Raw genomic sequence first — 15500 nt, 5'->3', positions numbered from 1 at the left:
GGAAGGATTTGGAGGGATATGGGCCGGGTGCTCGCAGGTGGGACTAGATTGGGTTGGGATATCTGGTCGGCATGGACGGGTTGGACCGAAGGGTCTGTTTCCATGCTGTACATCTCTATGACTCTATAACTCTAAGTGAAGCAGAGGGACTCATTTCCACTGATAGAATTGAGGAAGTAATTCTTAAAGACATAAATTAAATGTTTTTAATTGGTTTCTCAAAACTAATAGAGTCAAAAATTGCAATTCATTTTGGACTAAGGAATGGAATCTGGGCAAAGGTCATAAAGACAAGAATTACACCTTATAGGATAATGCCTATGTCCCAGATCTACTACTTTTTACATCAGAATTGAACCTGGCTTAATTAAGCCTAAGAGAAAAGGAATAAGTTACTTGCATGTCCTGTCAAACTAGTAAATGATTTAGCTCTTCAGCACTGGACATCTGCCAACTTTTGTCTGAAAACCCTGACTGTATTAATTGAAAAAAAAGTTTCTCAGTTGTGCAACTAAGACAGGATTCTGCAAGTTACCTTTCAGCAGTTTTCGGCAGTCTTCCCATCCTTCTGAAATGCATAGAGTTCAAGAGGGCCTAAGCATAGAGTTCAAGAGGTCCACAGAATGAGGCTACCTGAAAGATTAAGAAGATTTTCCAGGAGAGATCCTTCCCCGAGCATCAAAAGATTACAACAACAACATCAACCTATGTACAAATCAGAAGCAGGTGACATGGTCCCTCAAACCTGCTCTGCCTTTCAATAAGATTAAGGTTGATTCCATTACTTCACATTCTGACCTACCTATGATAACATATATCACCACTACATAAAAAAAACTGCAGATGCTGGAAATCCAAAACAAAAACAGAAATAGTTGGCAAAACTCAGCAAGTTGACAGCATCTGTGCAGAGAAAACAGAGCTAATAATTTGGGTCAAGTGACACTTCTTCAGAAAACATTCTCTAATTAGTACATTCTGAAGAAGGGTCACTCGACATAAAACATCAAGGATGGCCTTTAACACTATGCTTATCAAGAATCTACCGACTACAGCCTTAAAAATATTCAAAAACTCTGCTGTTTGCTTTCCTAATAACTGCTGTACCTAATAACTAACCTTCTGTGATACCCAGATCCCTCTGCATCTTGGGGCTGTATAATCTCCCACCATTTAGATATGTTTTATTTTTCTTACCACCAAATAGAAAATTTCACATTTTTCCACAATATGTCATTTGCAAAATCTTTGTCCACTCACGTAACCTATTTATATCCTTCTGTAACCTCCTTATTTTCTCTTCACAACTTACATTCCTACCAAGGTTTGTGTCATCAGCAATTTAGCAAATGTTCCTTTGATCCTTTGGGCAATTAAGTATGGGCAATAAATGCATGGGCATTGTCAGCTACGTCCACATACCATGAATGGGATGGCACAGTGGCTGAGTGGTTAGCACTGCTGCCTCACAGCGCTCAGGACCTGGATTTGATTCCAGCCTCAGGCAAGTGTCTGTATGGAGTTGTACATTCTCCCTGAGTCTGTGTGGGTTTCTCCCAGGTGCTCTGGTTTCCTCCCACAGTCCAAAGATGTGCAGCCTAGGTGAATAGGCTATGCTAAATTGCCCGTAGTGTTCAGGGATGTGTAGGTTAGGTACATTAGTCAGGGAAATGTAGAGTAGTCTGGGTGGGAGGTGGCCTCGAGGGCTGATAGAACATAGAACATAGAACAATACAGCACAGAACAGGCCCTTCGGCCCACGATGTTGTGCCGAATATTTGTCCTAGCTTAAGCACCCATCCATGTACCTATCCAATTGTCGCTTAAAGGTCACCAAAGATTCTGACTCTACCACTCCCACAGGCAGCGCATTCCATGCCCCCACCACTCTCTGGGTAAAGAACCCACCCCTGACATCTCCCCTATACCTTCCACCCTTCACCTTAAATTTATGTCCCCTTGTAACACTCTGTTGTACCCGGGGAAAAAGTTTCTGACTGTCTACTCTATCTATTCCTCTGATCATCTTATACACCTCTATCAAGTCACCCCTCATCCTTCGCCGTTCCAATGAGAAAAGGCCTAGCACTCTCAACCTATCCTCATACGACCTATTCTCCATTCCAGGCAACATCCTGGTAAATCTCCTCTGCACCCTCTCCAAAGCTTCCACATCTTTCCTGAAGTGAGGCGACCAGAACTGCACACAGTACTCCAAATGTGGCCTAACCAAAGTCCTGTACAGTTGCAACATCACTTCACGACTCTTGAATTCAATCCCTCTGCTAATGATGTGGACTTGTTGGGCCAAATGGCCTGTTTCACACTGTGTAGGGATTCTATTAACAACCAAAACAAATGTCCCAGATTTAAATTTCTTTACCATCAGTGCCGATGCTTTAGGTTGCCTGGGTTCCAAGCTCTCTAACTCCCTCCCTTGAGCTTGTTTGCCTTTTCACCTCATTTTTGGTTAGAGACAGAAAAACTGCAAATGCTGGAATCTAAAGTAGACAGGCAGGAGGCTGGAATCAGGAGGTGCAGAAGTTGATGTTTCGGGTGTAACCCTTCTTCAGGACTGGGGGCGGGTGTGGGGGGAGCTGCAGATACAAGGAGCAGAGTGGTGAAGTAGGGATAGGTGAAGACAGGTAGAGGGTATGACCTGGTTGGTCAATGGGAGGGATGAATCTGGTTGGTGACAGGGAGGGGGAGAGGCTGGGAAGGGAGTTGGGAAGATGGGGAGGGATGTTATTTGAAATTGGAGAACTCAATGTTGAGTCCTCCAGGCTGGATGGTGCCCAGGCAGAAGATGAGGTGTTGTTCCTCCAACAGGCACTTTGGTTTGTTTTGGCAATGGAGGAGGCCAGGGATGGCCATGCTCGTCATTGCAGCCAGTCACTGCCCATTTCAATTCCCCCAACCACTTCCTTTCCAACAGGGTTGGTACCACATCCCTGGTGAAATGTAATGCACAGCAGTGCAGGAAGACGATTAATGATCTTCCATACTCTGCAAGGGATAGCGTCACCAACTTCCGTCTGCTAATTCACACTCATAGTCACAACTCACTCTAACCCTGCCATTGCACAAACCAGTCATCGAGATTGATAAATGACAACTCTCATTATTGCTTACATTTATCCACTCATTCCTTATCCGAACCCAATCGTCCATCCCATCCTGCCAAGCTACCTACTAATCCTTCCTAGCCTCTGCATATTTTATTCTGTCACTGGAGAAACTTCACTGCTGTCCTCCCCCTGCATCACCACTAACAGTTCTCCACTCATTCTCCAATCACACCCATCATTCTCAATCCCTCCCTTCTGTCGTTGCAGGAAACTTTGCCCCTCTCCCTGGACTGATGTGTCTATTACGCTTGATTGACATACCTGCAATGCCTGGATTGGTTGCATCCAAATACTAGGACTCACAGTGACCAACCTATGACTGACATTAGGTGAGCTCCATGATTGATTGTGGTGGCACCCCTTGTCTGGCTGTAGCCCTACTTGACTACATTAAGGATTGGTTTCTTTGACTTTCACACTCGGCAGTTTGGTCAAATCACATGCTGTATAGGTGACAATGACATAACGTGGGTCCATACAGGAACACATCAATTCTCCAAAGTATGACAAATTGCCACCTCTCCCTAAGCATGAGAAAATAAGGCAAGCCACAGAAGCTGAAAGCCACCAAGTAAGCACAAAATTATTGAGTGTGAGGAAATGAAGCTAAGCGCTTTAAGGTGTATCCTGTGTAGATGCATGAGTTGCACATGAGTTGCTACGTGCAAAGAAGCCAGGCAGAAATGTGCAGGTGTGCCTGAGCTCCAAAGTGATGTTCCTTCGGAATGAAGTGGTGTATGAGTTGGCAGCATGGTGGCTTAGTAGTTAATGCTGCTGCCTCACAGCACCAGGGTTCAATTCCACCCTCGGGCAACTGTGTAGAGTTTGCACATTCTCCGTTTCTCTGTGGGTTTCCACTGGTTTCTCCAGTTTCCTCTCACAGTCCAAAGATGTGCAGGTTAGGTGGATTGGCCATTCTGAATTACCCATCGTGATCAGGGATGTGTAGGTTAGGTGGGTTAGCCATGGGAAATGCAGGGTTAGGGTGGGCAGATGGTCTGGGTGGGATGCTTTTGGAAGGGTCAGTGTGGACTCCATGGGCCAAATGGCCTGTTTCTAGACTGCAGGGATTCTATGGAGCTGATCTGGGAGTTGGCATGATAAAGTGCCAATGTTCTGCTATTGATCACTTGCTTGGATGAAAGATGAAGGGGTCGGTATCCGTGGAGCATGTGATGAAGACAGAATTGGATGAAGACCCAGAGAAGCAAGTAATAAATTGCTGCTACCAGGTTACTGCTCAGACATTCACGTCAGGAGACAGTTTCTTGAGGAAGGAGAGGTGAATTAGGAGCTCATAGAGTCATTGCAATTCACAGCACGGAAACACTCCATCCAATCCAATTCACCCTTGCTGACCAGATATTCTAAATAAATCTAGTCCCATTTTCTTGCATTTGGACCATATCTCTCTGAATCCTTCCTATCCACGTACCCATCCAGATGCCTTTTAAATATTATAATTGTACCAGCCTTCACCACTTCCTCTGGCAGCTCATTCAATATATGCATCACCCTTTGCTTGAAAAGGTTGCCCCTTTTATATCTTTACCCTCTCACATTAAACCTATGCTTCTAATTTTGAACCCCCTCACCCCACCCCACCCTGGATAAAATACCTTGTCTATTTACCCTATTCATGTCCCTCTTGATTTTATAAACCTCTATAAGGTCACCCCTCATGCCAATGGGAAAACAGCCCCAGTCTATTTAGCCTCTCCCTTTGGCTCAAATCCTTCAACACCGGCAACATCCCTGCAAATCTTTTCTGAACCCTTTCAAGTTTCACAACATCCTTCCTATAGCAGGGAAACCAGAACTGCATACAATATTCAAAAAGTGGCCTAACCAATGTCTTGTACAGTCGCAACATGACGTCCCAACTCCTATACTCAAAGCACTGACCAATAAAGGCAAGCATATCAAATGCCTTCTTCACTATCCTGTCTACCTGTGACTGCCTAAAAATGAGCCTATATGTGTTCTTGACAACATTCAAATGCACGGAAATGAGATAGAATGTTTTTGAGATGTTGAAATTCTCATTTAGTTTATTCTCATTATATTTTACCATGTTGTCACCATTGGTCACACCACATGAAAGAGTGGAAAATTCCACTCCTGTGTTCTGCATTCAAAGCATATTCTATCTGTGTGTTTAAATTATTTATTGCTTTTGTGACTATCCTTTCTCTATCCAAAATATCTCAAAGTTTGACTGCAAATTGCTTTATTTTTAATCTTTTCGCTCAACTACGCAATGTTTATCCCTAAATGTTATTTTTTTTGTTTATTTTACATTTATTTGAGCTATATTTAAGATATTCTCAGTGAAAATCAGCTGCATGTTTATAATGAAGAAACAATAGGGTCTTGAATTCTCAAACAGCTTGTGTTAAACTATTTGTTTATCAACACTACCCACTCACCTCAGAGGCTTGATTTCATATCAAACCTGGACAATGGAATAATGGTCTTCTCTGTATTTTGGTTCTAAATTTAGACTGAATGAACTCATGATTTGGAAAGCATGAATCTGACAAATAAGTTGACATCACCCAGCACAACCTGGCATTCAGTTGTCAATGTTGTTCAAAAAGGCAATAAATAGAGTTGATGCGGGTGCAGAAGGAAATCGTACCAAACAGGGAGAAGGTTTGTAAAGCAGATTATCAGGATGGAATATAAGGAAGCTTTACCCTTCCTTTTCTCTGAACAAATGTGCAACTATTGAAACATTTTTGAAGAAAAGGCAAAATGTCACATATTCCTCAGATTTGGTATCCTTTAAATTTGTTTCTTTCAAAGGTTCTCCAGAAAGTCTAAATTGAAAATCATGGATATAATACTTTAAACCTTCGAGTCAGCTCCCATCTTCTCCCTTCCATGAAGTAATTCAAACGGTGCCCATGTCCTTATTTGAATAAAGTCCATTTGTTCATCACCAATGTGCTCAAAGACCTAACTATCTCCCAATCAAGCAACAGTTTTCAAAAAAAATTGTTATTCTTGTTGTCAAATCAATCCTTGGCCTCCCTCTTATCTATCTAATTCTGAATTAAAAATCATATAACACAGAGATCTAAGATGGTGGCGGTCTGAGTGGCCTGCTGTGCTGGGCTCTGTGCCATACCCCCCGGCAAAGTGGATCTTTACACCCCACTCACCAACCACCCCCAGGAGAAATATGTGCTAATTTAAACTTGCTGATCATCTGGAGCTGCTGAAATTGTGTATGATAGCTTTAAGACCAGAATGAAATTGAATAAAGGAAAGGGGCCTGAAGGAGTACAGCAGACATGGCACTCCCCACTACATCAGGGGTGCCTACAGCCAGTGCTGAAACTCCTGGGGTAGCCCCTTTGGGTCTAACAGGACAGCAGCATTTACTATCGCAGTTTGCCAAACTCCGAGAGAAGATTGAAGCAGCAGTCGAACCACTATCTGCCATGCTGAAAAAGCATATGCAGGAAATCCAACCACTGGACCGAAGAGTGGAGGAGAGGACCATGGCAGAGGTCTCGGGAGGAAGGATCCAAACGCTGGAAGAGCAGGTTCGGGTCCTTCTGGAACAAGTCGACGACCTGGAGAATAAAAATAGGAGAAAAAACTTACGACTCATGGATATTCCGGAAAGTGAAGAAGGTGAGGACCTTATCGACATCCTGGAGGGGCTAGAGTTGGAGTTGGACCTGGTGAGCGTGGAGCAGGCCCACCGGATCGCAATGTGCAGGTCCAGGTCGGACCCGCGCCCCCGAGCGGTCCTAGTGCAGCTCCTGCATTATAAAGAAAAACAGTTAATAGTTGAAACAGCAAGAAGACTGGGAAGAAATTCACAGGCTTTAATGTACAAAGGCTCTCAAAGATAATATTTTCTCAGGATTTCTCAGGAGCCCTAATTAAGAGAATGGCATTTGATGAAGTCAAGAAAGAATTAAGGGACCTGAACATTCAATATTTCTTGAGGTACCCGACCGTGTTGCATTTCGCCCATGGGGGGATGGTATATAACTTTGACTCTGCAGAAAAGGTGAAGGACTTTGTGAATTCTTTGAATTTAAGAATTTGAGTCGGGTGGGAGGGGAGGGGGCATCATTGCGGACAATGGTGTAGGTTTTTTTCTGCCCCTTCTTTTCTCTACTCTCTCCCCTTTTTTATGGCTATTGGCTTTATATGTACCACCTTGATGCAAAACCGGAATTATTTTATATATCAGTCAGTTGGGTGTTATCTAGCGCCCCTCTTTTTTTCATTGCTGTCCTTTTAATTTTGTAATGGGAGTGGCTATATCAGTGGTTGAGATGAGTGGGGTGGGGGGTAGGAATGGGCATCTATTGTTAACTCTCAGAATGTAATTAACAGGTTTTTCTCATTTGTGAATTGCCTGGGGCTAGGGCACCGCCTCAGCTACAGAGAGTTAAGATGGTAGCAAGGATTGGGAGGAGTGACCCCTATTGGCAGGGGGGAAGATCCCTAGTGAATTGGGGGTTATTTTGGTGTTTGCTTCAGTAAATGTAGTGATTAGTTTTTCAGGAGTCGTTTTTAGACTTCATAAAGTTAATGTCTTTGTCGTTCATCACACCTCAGATAAGCTTCCTCCTCTTGGGAAACCGCAGGCCCTGGATGACCATGGCTCGTGATTTGTTCAGGTGATGCAGCACCTGGAATATAAAAGGGAGCCATTCCCCTATTAAAAGAAAGGAGGTGCTGTCAAGCCTTAGGAAGAAAAGGGTGGACATCGCCATACTGCAAGAGAGACATCCAACTGATTAAGACCATCTGAAACTGCAGCAAATGGGTTTCTTCTCCTCCTTCAGCTCTAAGAGTAGAGAAGTAGCTATACTGGTAAGAAGGAACCTCCATTTTCAGGTAATGGAGCAGATTAAAGACAAACATGGACAGTTTATCATTCTTAAAGAAGTGTATGGCATCTTGAATGTATATTGTCCCCCGGCGCACCCTCTTAAATTTCTAATTGATGCAGTTGCTAAATTAATGAATCTTGAGGAGCATCGCATGATCTTAGGAGGGGATTTTAATTGCCTAATAGATCCCGAAGTTGACAGGGTGCCAAGGGGCCTGGCAGGTCTACCCGCGCAATCTAAGCAGTTGGTGGACATGTGTGAGGAGTTGGGATTAGTGGATGTGTGGAGGCATCTCCACCCTAATGGAAGAGACTTTACTTTCTACTCCAACTCACACAAGTTGCACAGCACTGGCGCATGGACCCATTTCTAGTAAGGGATAGCAAATTTGTTGAATGCATCAGAAGAGAGTTCAGGGCCTTCTGGAATATCAACTCAGGTATGGCCAGTAATCCGGCAATACGTTGGGATACAACGAAGGCATATTTACAAGGAATCATTTCGTATTCTGTGACTAGAAAGAGGCAGAGGGTGGAGCAACAATGGATGATGGAAGTCCAGCTGCAGATAGCTGAGGAAACATATTATAATAGGCTGCCTTTGGTTAAGTTGCAGCGGGTTATGGACCTCCGGGCGGCTCTCAGCTCATTGCACACAGAAGTGGCTAAAAAAGTGGTCTCCTTTACAAAACAACGACTGTTTGAATTTGGAGATAAGCTAGATAGATATCTGGCATATTTGGCTAGGAGGAAAAAAGCTTCCCAATCTATTACATCTGTTAGAGAGGAGGCTGGCATGATTACCCTTGAATTGAAGAAGATCAATGTTAGATTTAGGGAATACTTCACAGAGCTAGATCGGTCAGAGGGAAGCGAATATAGTGCAGCGAGAATGCAGTCCTGTTTTGAGAATATGGACCTGCCCATTATAAACACGGAGCAGGCTATAACAGTATAGGAAGTGCAGGAAGCAATAAGGCATTTCCAGGGTGGCAAAGCACTGGGGCCAGATGGATTCCCAAGTGAATTCTATAAGGAATTCATAAATGTATTGGTGGAACCACTTCTGGGGATGTTTAGCTATTCATGTGCATAGGAATTTCTGCCTCCTTCTCTTAGGGAGGCTAATATCTCCCTCATTTTAAAGAGAGGGAAAGACCCTGAAGAATGTGCTTCTTATAGACCAATTTCACTGTTGAATGTAGATTTAAAAATTCTATCTAATATGCTGGCTCGGAGGTTGGAAAAGGTCCTGCCCCATATTATAAAAGAAGATCAGACCGGTTTTGTTAAGGGCCATAGCTCCTCCAATAATATCAGGAGGGTACTGAACATAGTGAAGGTATGCCAGCAAAGATTGATCCCAGGTTTGGTAGTCTCCCTAAATGCAGAAAAGGTGCTTGATCGGATAGAATGGCCGTATCTGTTTGGGGTCCTAGAACGCTTGGGTTTGGGGGGATCCTTTATAGGTGGGTGGCAGTATTGTATAATGATCCTAAGGTGGTGCTAAGTCAGATAACTTTAGTATTGGGAGAGATAGTCCTCTCTTACTGCTGTTATTCACCTTGGCAATTGAGCCACTAGCTGAGGCTATCAAGAAGGGATCCTGAAATAATGGCGCCAAGAGTGGGAATGGAGGAGCATAAGATCATCCTATATGCTGACGACATTCTTTTTTGTTCTTGGCCAACCTGGAGAAATCTGTTCCTTGATTGAATCAAACAATTAATTTATTTGGCGATTTCTCAGGATATAGGATCAACTTTACAAAATTGGAAGCCATGCCGGTGGGGGAATTAGTAGGGGTGCCTAATCTGAAGGATGGAATGCAGTTCCCATTTAGATTGTCATTAAAAGGTTTTTTGTATCTGGGAACTTTTATTATCCCTTCCTTTCACCAGCTGTACTAACTATGTACAACTATTGGAGAGGATAAAACAGGATTTGCAGCGGTGGGAGGGGTTACCGTTATCATGGTTGGGCCAAATAGCCCTAATTAAAATGAATGTTCTTCCTTGCCTGTTGTACCCCATGAGAATGCTCCCGTTGTTGCTACCAAGACAAGTGTTATTGAGGCTCAATGGTTGGCTGGGGAATTTATTTGGTGCCACAGGCATCCTGTAATTAAATTTACTAAGTTGCAGCTTTCACAGGGTGAGGGAGGGATGGATCTTATGGATTTGAAGAAATATCAAATAAGCATCCTGTTAGCATATGTTGGTGACTGGATACGGGAGAATTCAGAGTCAATTTGGCTTGACGTTTAAGCCTTGCAGTTGAGATGTCCTCGAGTTAATTTATTATTTATGAATAAGATAAAATCTGTGACCGAGCACTATAAGAATCCAATCATTTTAAATATGGTGAAAACCTGGAGGATAATGAAGCAAGACGAGGGCAATTGGTCTAAGACCTCGCCATTTACCCAGTTGGTGGGAGCCCAATCATTTAAACATGGGGCAAAAGACTCCGGCTTTAAGTTATGGGAGAATAAGGGAATCTCATGCCTGGGAGATTTGTTTGAGGGGGACGTCTTAGTATCATTTAGTCAGTTAAACCAGAAATATGGACAGTCTAATAGGGACCTTTTATGGTACTTTCAGATAAGGGATTATATACAGAGGAAGACCACACTCCTGCCTCATGTTAGAAGTCAGCTGCGGAAAAAAGAGTACTCCGGTGTATGGGTGCTCTTTCAGTCAGTATCTTGTATCATTTACAGAAAGGTCGTGCCCTGGAGGATGTGGAAGGACTCTGTAGGACGTGGAATCGAGTGCTAGGAGAGGATATTTCATCAGAGGTATGTGAAGATGTATGGGGAAATGTAAGGAAAATTTCAGTATGTAACAGAGCGCAGGCCATGCAATTGAAGACGGAGTGGGACCATTCGGCGCGAGCAATTCGGCGCGGCCGGTTTGGCACGACACATTTTGGCGCAGACCTATTTCGACGCAGACCCATTTTGGTGCAGAACTGTTTTGTAGTTATTCAGTACTAGTTATTAAACTACTATTATTAAAGTTATTAAATTATTAAAATTATTAAAATATATTAAAATAAAATACATTTCGGTGCAGAACCCATTTGGCACAACTGTTTTGTAATTATTCAGTAGTAGTTATTAAACTATTATTAATAAAATTATTAAAATATATTGATATAAAACATATTAAGTTTACAAGTTATTGAAATAAAATAAAACCCGCTAAAATGCCATCAACAATTTTGTATTTGCCTTATTTCTTTCATTTTTATTTTCATTTTGACATTTTTACTGAAAAGGATAAATATTATTTTTCTTTTTATTGCTTTCATTAATGCTTGTAAGTAAGCCTGAAAAGGAATAAATAAGAGCTGCGCCGAAATGGGTCGCGCCGAAATGGGCCGCGCCAAACCGGCTGTGCCAGAGGGGCTAGCTGAGTTTAAGAGAGGAACGTCATCAGGGTGTAACATTAGTATAGGCACTCTTACACACTGCCACTGGTCATGTAAGATCCAGAGATACTGGAGTGCTATAGTAAGGGAGCTAAAGGACATCTTGGGGATTGAAATTAATGTGGATCTAGTATTTCTTCTTTTTGGGTTGCCAAATTTGCCCTCTCTGGGGAAACACAGGAAGAGATTATGTAACATGCTTACCCACTGTGCAAGGAAGATTCTAGTGAATTGAACGTCAGAAAAACCACCAGTTCTTATAGGTTAGCATAGGCTGGTGATGGAGCATCTCCCCCAAGACTACCTCACAAATATGGTGCACCACAAAAGGCAGCAGTTTTACAAGACATGGCGGCCCTTTAAACTATATTGATGCAGACTTACCAGCAATATTACTTAGAGCCATGGTATAGCCGTGGGAATTAGTATGGGTGCCTGTGGGGCCCTGGGAGGGAGAGGCTGGGGGAAAAAGCTGGGATGGGATCCTCAGTGGAGGTGTGATGAGTGAAATAGAATAAAGTAGTAAGATTTAATTTAATTTAAGTTACTTGAATTTAATTTAATTTAATATTTATTTAATTTGTTTGCAGTTTAGTTTAAGTAGATATGTTTGTTCTGGTAGAATAGTAGATCGTTCAATACTAATAGTATCGCGTTATGAGCTTGTTGTACTGCCTCTACTTTTCTGGCGTTTTTTGGGTTTTTTTGTATGTAGATGTTTTGTAAAAGATTTAAAAAGGTCTTTAATAAAAATAACCTCAGGTTATCGTCCAACAGCTTTATTTGAAAGTACAGCTTTTGGAGCACTGCTCCTTCGTCAGGTAGGGCTCCGAAAGATTGCACTTTCAAATAAACCTATTGGACTATAAAAATCAACTAGGAGAAAGTGAGGACTGCAGATGCTGGAGATCAGAGTCGAGAGTGTGTTGCTGGAAAAGCACAGCAGGTCAAGCAGCATCCGATTTTTAACTTTGTCCAACCCAGTTCAATACCGGCACCTCCACATCATATTTATTTCTGTAAACATCCTCTCACCCAGACTGCCAAAAATAGCTACATTCATCTAATTTTGGTCTCATGAGCATCTCTGACTTTACTTGCTCTTTTAGCGGTTATGCCTTCAGCTGCCTAGGGTCGGGAGTTTCCTGATGAAGGGCTCATTCGATGATGCTGTTCCTCGGATGCTGCTTGACCTGCTGTGCTTTTCCAGCAACACACTCTCGACTCTGATCTCCAGCATCTGCAGTCCTCACTTTCTCCTAGTTGATTTCAACTGCCTCGGAAGTCCCTCTCTGAATCTCTCTGCCTCACTTTCCTCAAAACTCTCCTTAAAATCTATCAATTGAACAAGATTTTAGACATCTGTTGAAATATTGCCTTATTTGGCTCAACGTCTAATTTAAAATGCTCCTGGGAAGCACTTAATTTACAGCTTAAGTTGCTATGAACAAAAGACATGATTTAAGCCCAATTTACAAACTTTCATTTCTCCTTCGACTTCTTAAGGCCGTTACACTAACTCATTTGATCGGGTGATCATATGGGATGAGAATGAAAAGTTAGCTAACTGTGCCCCCTAATGGAATAAACAGGAAGTGATATTCACAATAACCACGGCGATATGAGCAAGCTGGACCTCCCGAGCACACACGGTATCATGGTTTTGAGGGAATTGTGGGTAAGAAGTAAACTTGAGAAAAAGTGTAAGCATGATTTATGGATCAAAAAAATAAAATCCTCAAAGAGCACCTTTCAGTCTCCTGTGCTGACTCTGATGTTCGCTCTGATTTCACAGTTAATATTCTGACTAACATTTGCAACTTCTGACCAGCACAAAATGAGTTATTCGTGAGACAAGTCAGCTTGCTGAGATCATTAGTCAAAAGAATCAGAGGGAAGTACCATCAAATTAAGGAAGGGAATGCAAAAAATACAGCAATCTATGCTTCAATGGAAGCAAAAGTGTGAAGTGAGGCAGTCAAAAAAGTAACTTAGATCCTGAAGGAGGAAGCTTGCCAATTAATATATTATTCTGGATTATTCTTCAAGGAACACTTCATACCTGAATGGACTGGAAAGGCCATTAATCCTTTTTCTGAGTCAGAAATTTTAGTTGTGAGCTGATTATAGATTGGCCACCTTCATAACGCATTTGATTATTTTGATAAGTACCTTTATTGATTTAACTCTAAAATAAATTGAGAAAAAAAATCAAAGATCTGTTTCCTTGAGATTCCCTGGCTTTTAAGAACTACTGAAGTAAAAAGTGACCTCTGCAGTCCTCCAATTCTGATCTCTTGTAACCTCTGATTTCCCTTTCCTGCAGCTATAGCAACCAAGCCTTCAGCTGCCAATGGGCCCCAAGCTATGGAATTCCCTCCCTAGACCTCTCTATCTTTCTATTTCCTTTTCCCCCTTTAAGACCATTACTTAACACCCACTTTTTTATTCCACTCACTTGGCCTGATATTGCATGTGGTTCAGTCTCAGATTAATACTTTTGTGAAGCACTTTTCCTATTCCATTTTCTTATGTTAAAGGTGCGATCTGTGGATAGAACCGTGGATAGAAGACGGACAGGAATGGTTGTTGGAGGTTCCTGGTTACAGATGTTTCAGTAAGATTAGGGAGGGTGGTAAAAAAGGAGGGGGGGGTGGCGTTGCTAATTAAAAATGGTATAACGGCTGCAGAAAGGCAGTTCGAGGGGGATCTGCCTTTGGAGGTAGTATGGGCTGAAGTCAGAAATAGGAAAGGTGCAGTCACCTTGTTGGGTGTTTACTATAGGCCCCCCAATAGCAGCAGAGATGTGGAGAAACAGATTGGGAAACAGACTTTGGAAAGGTGCAGAAGCCACAGGGTAGTAGTCATGGGCGATTTCAACTTCCCAAATATTGATTGGAAGCTCTGTAGATCAAGTAGATTGGATGGGGCGGTGTTTGTGCAGTGTGCCCAGGAAGCTTTTCTAACACAGTATGTAGATTGTCCAACCAGAGGGGAGGCCATATTGGATTTGGTACTCGGTAATGAACCGGGACAAGTGGTGGGCTTGTTAGTGGGTGAACATTTTGGTGATGGTGACCACAATTCTGTGACTTTCACCTTGGTGATGGAGAGAGATAGGTGCGCACAACAAGGTAGATTTTATAATTGGGGGAAGGGAAATTACGATGCTGTAAGGCAGGATTTGAGGAGCATACGTTGGGAACATAGGCTGTCAGGGAAGGATGTGGTGGAAATGTGGAACTTTTTCAAAGAGCAGATACGACGTGGCCATGATATGTATGTACCTATCAGGCAGGAAAGAAATGGTCGGGTGGGGGAGCCTTGGTTGACGAGAGAGGTTGAATGTCTGGTAAAGAGGAAGAAGGAGGCTTACATAAGGTGAGGAAACAGGATTCAGACAGAGCAGTGGAGGGATACAGGATAGCCAGAAGGGACCTGAAGAAAGGGATTAGGAGAGCTAAGAGAGGGCATGAAAAATCGTTGGCGGATAGGAACAAGGATAACCCCAAGGCATTTTATGCGTATGTGAGAAACCTGAGAATGACGAGAACGAGGGCAGGTCCGATCAAGGACAGTAGTGGGAGACTGTGTATTGAGTCGGAAGAGATAGGAGAGGTCTTGAACAAGTACTTCTCTTCAGTATTTACGAACGAGAGGGACCGTATTGTAGAAGAGGAGAGTGGTAAATGGACTGGTAAGCTAGAAGAGATACCTGTTAGGAAGGAAGATGTGCTGGACATTTTGAACAACTTGAGGATAGACAAGTCCCCCGGGCCTGACGGGATATATCCTAGGATTATGTGGGAAGCAAGAGAGGAAAGTGCAGTACCGTTGGCAATGATCTTCTCGTCTTCACTGGCAACGGGAGTGGTACCAGGGGACTGGAGAGTAGCGAATGTTGTGCCCCTGTTCAAAAAAGGGAATAGGGATAACCCCGGGAATTACAGGCCTGTTAGTCTTACTTCTGTGGTAGGCAAAGTAATGGAAAGGGTACTGAGGGATAGGATTTATGAGTATCTGGAAAGACACTGCTTGATTAGGGACAGCCAGCACGGATTTGCGAAGGGTAG

The 15500-nt window shown here is 42.8% G+C and overlaps 1 long non-coding RNA gene across 1 annotated transcript in view; it reads right to left on the bottom strand.

Moving 5' to 3' along the window:
• The window catches only part of LOC122554960, a 15694-nt gene extending 1817 nt beyond the window's left edge, over positions 1-13877 (bottom strand). Inside the window, exons 1-3 of the long non-coding RNA XR_006313121.1 lie at positions 13490-13877; positions 6744-6904; positions 536-633 (exon numbers count right to left, since the gene is read on the bottom strand). This is a non-coding gene — a long non-coding RNA (uncharacterized LOC122554960). The remainder of the gene's footprint in view (positions 1-535; positions 634-6743; positions 6905-13489) is intronic.
• Positions 13878-15500: the final 1623 nt, after the last annotated feature.

The sequence above is a fragment of the Chiloscyllium plagiosum genome, chromosome 12 (genome assembly GCF_004010195.1).
Source record: "Chiloscyllium plagiosum isolate BGI_BamShark_2017 chromosome 12, ASM401019v2, whole genome shotgun sequence".
NCBI classification, from domain to species: domain Eukaryota; kingdom Metazoa; phylum Chordata; class Chondrichthyes; order Orectolobiformes; family Hemiscylliidae; genus Chiloscyllium; species Chiloscyllium plagiosum.
Note: the sequence above shows the minus strand (reverse complement) of the source record. Positions and strands in the feature narration are given on the sequence as shown.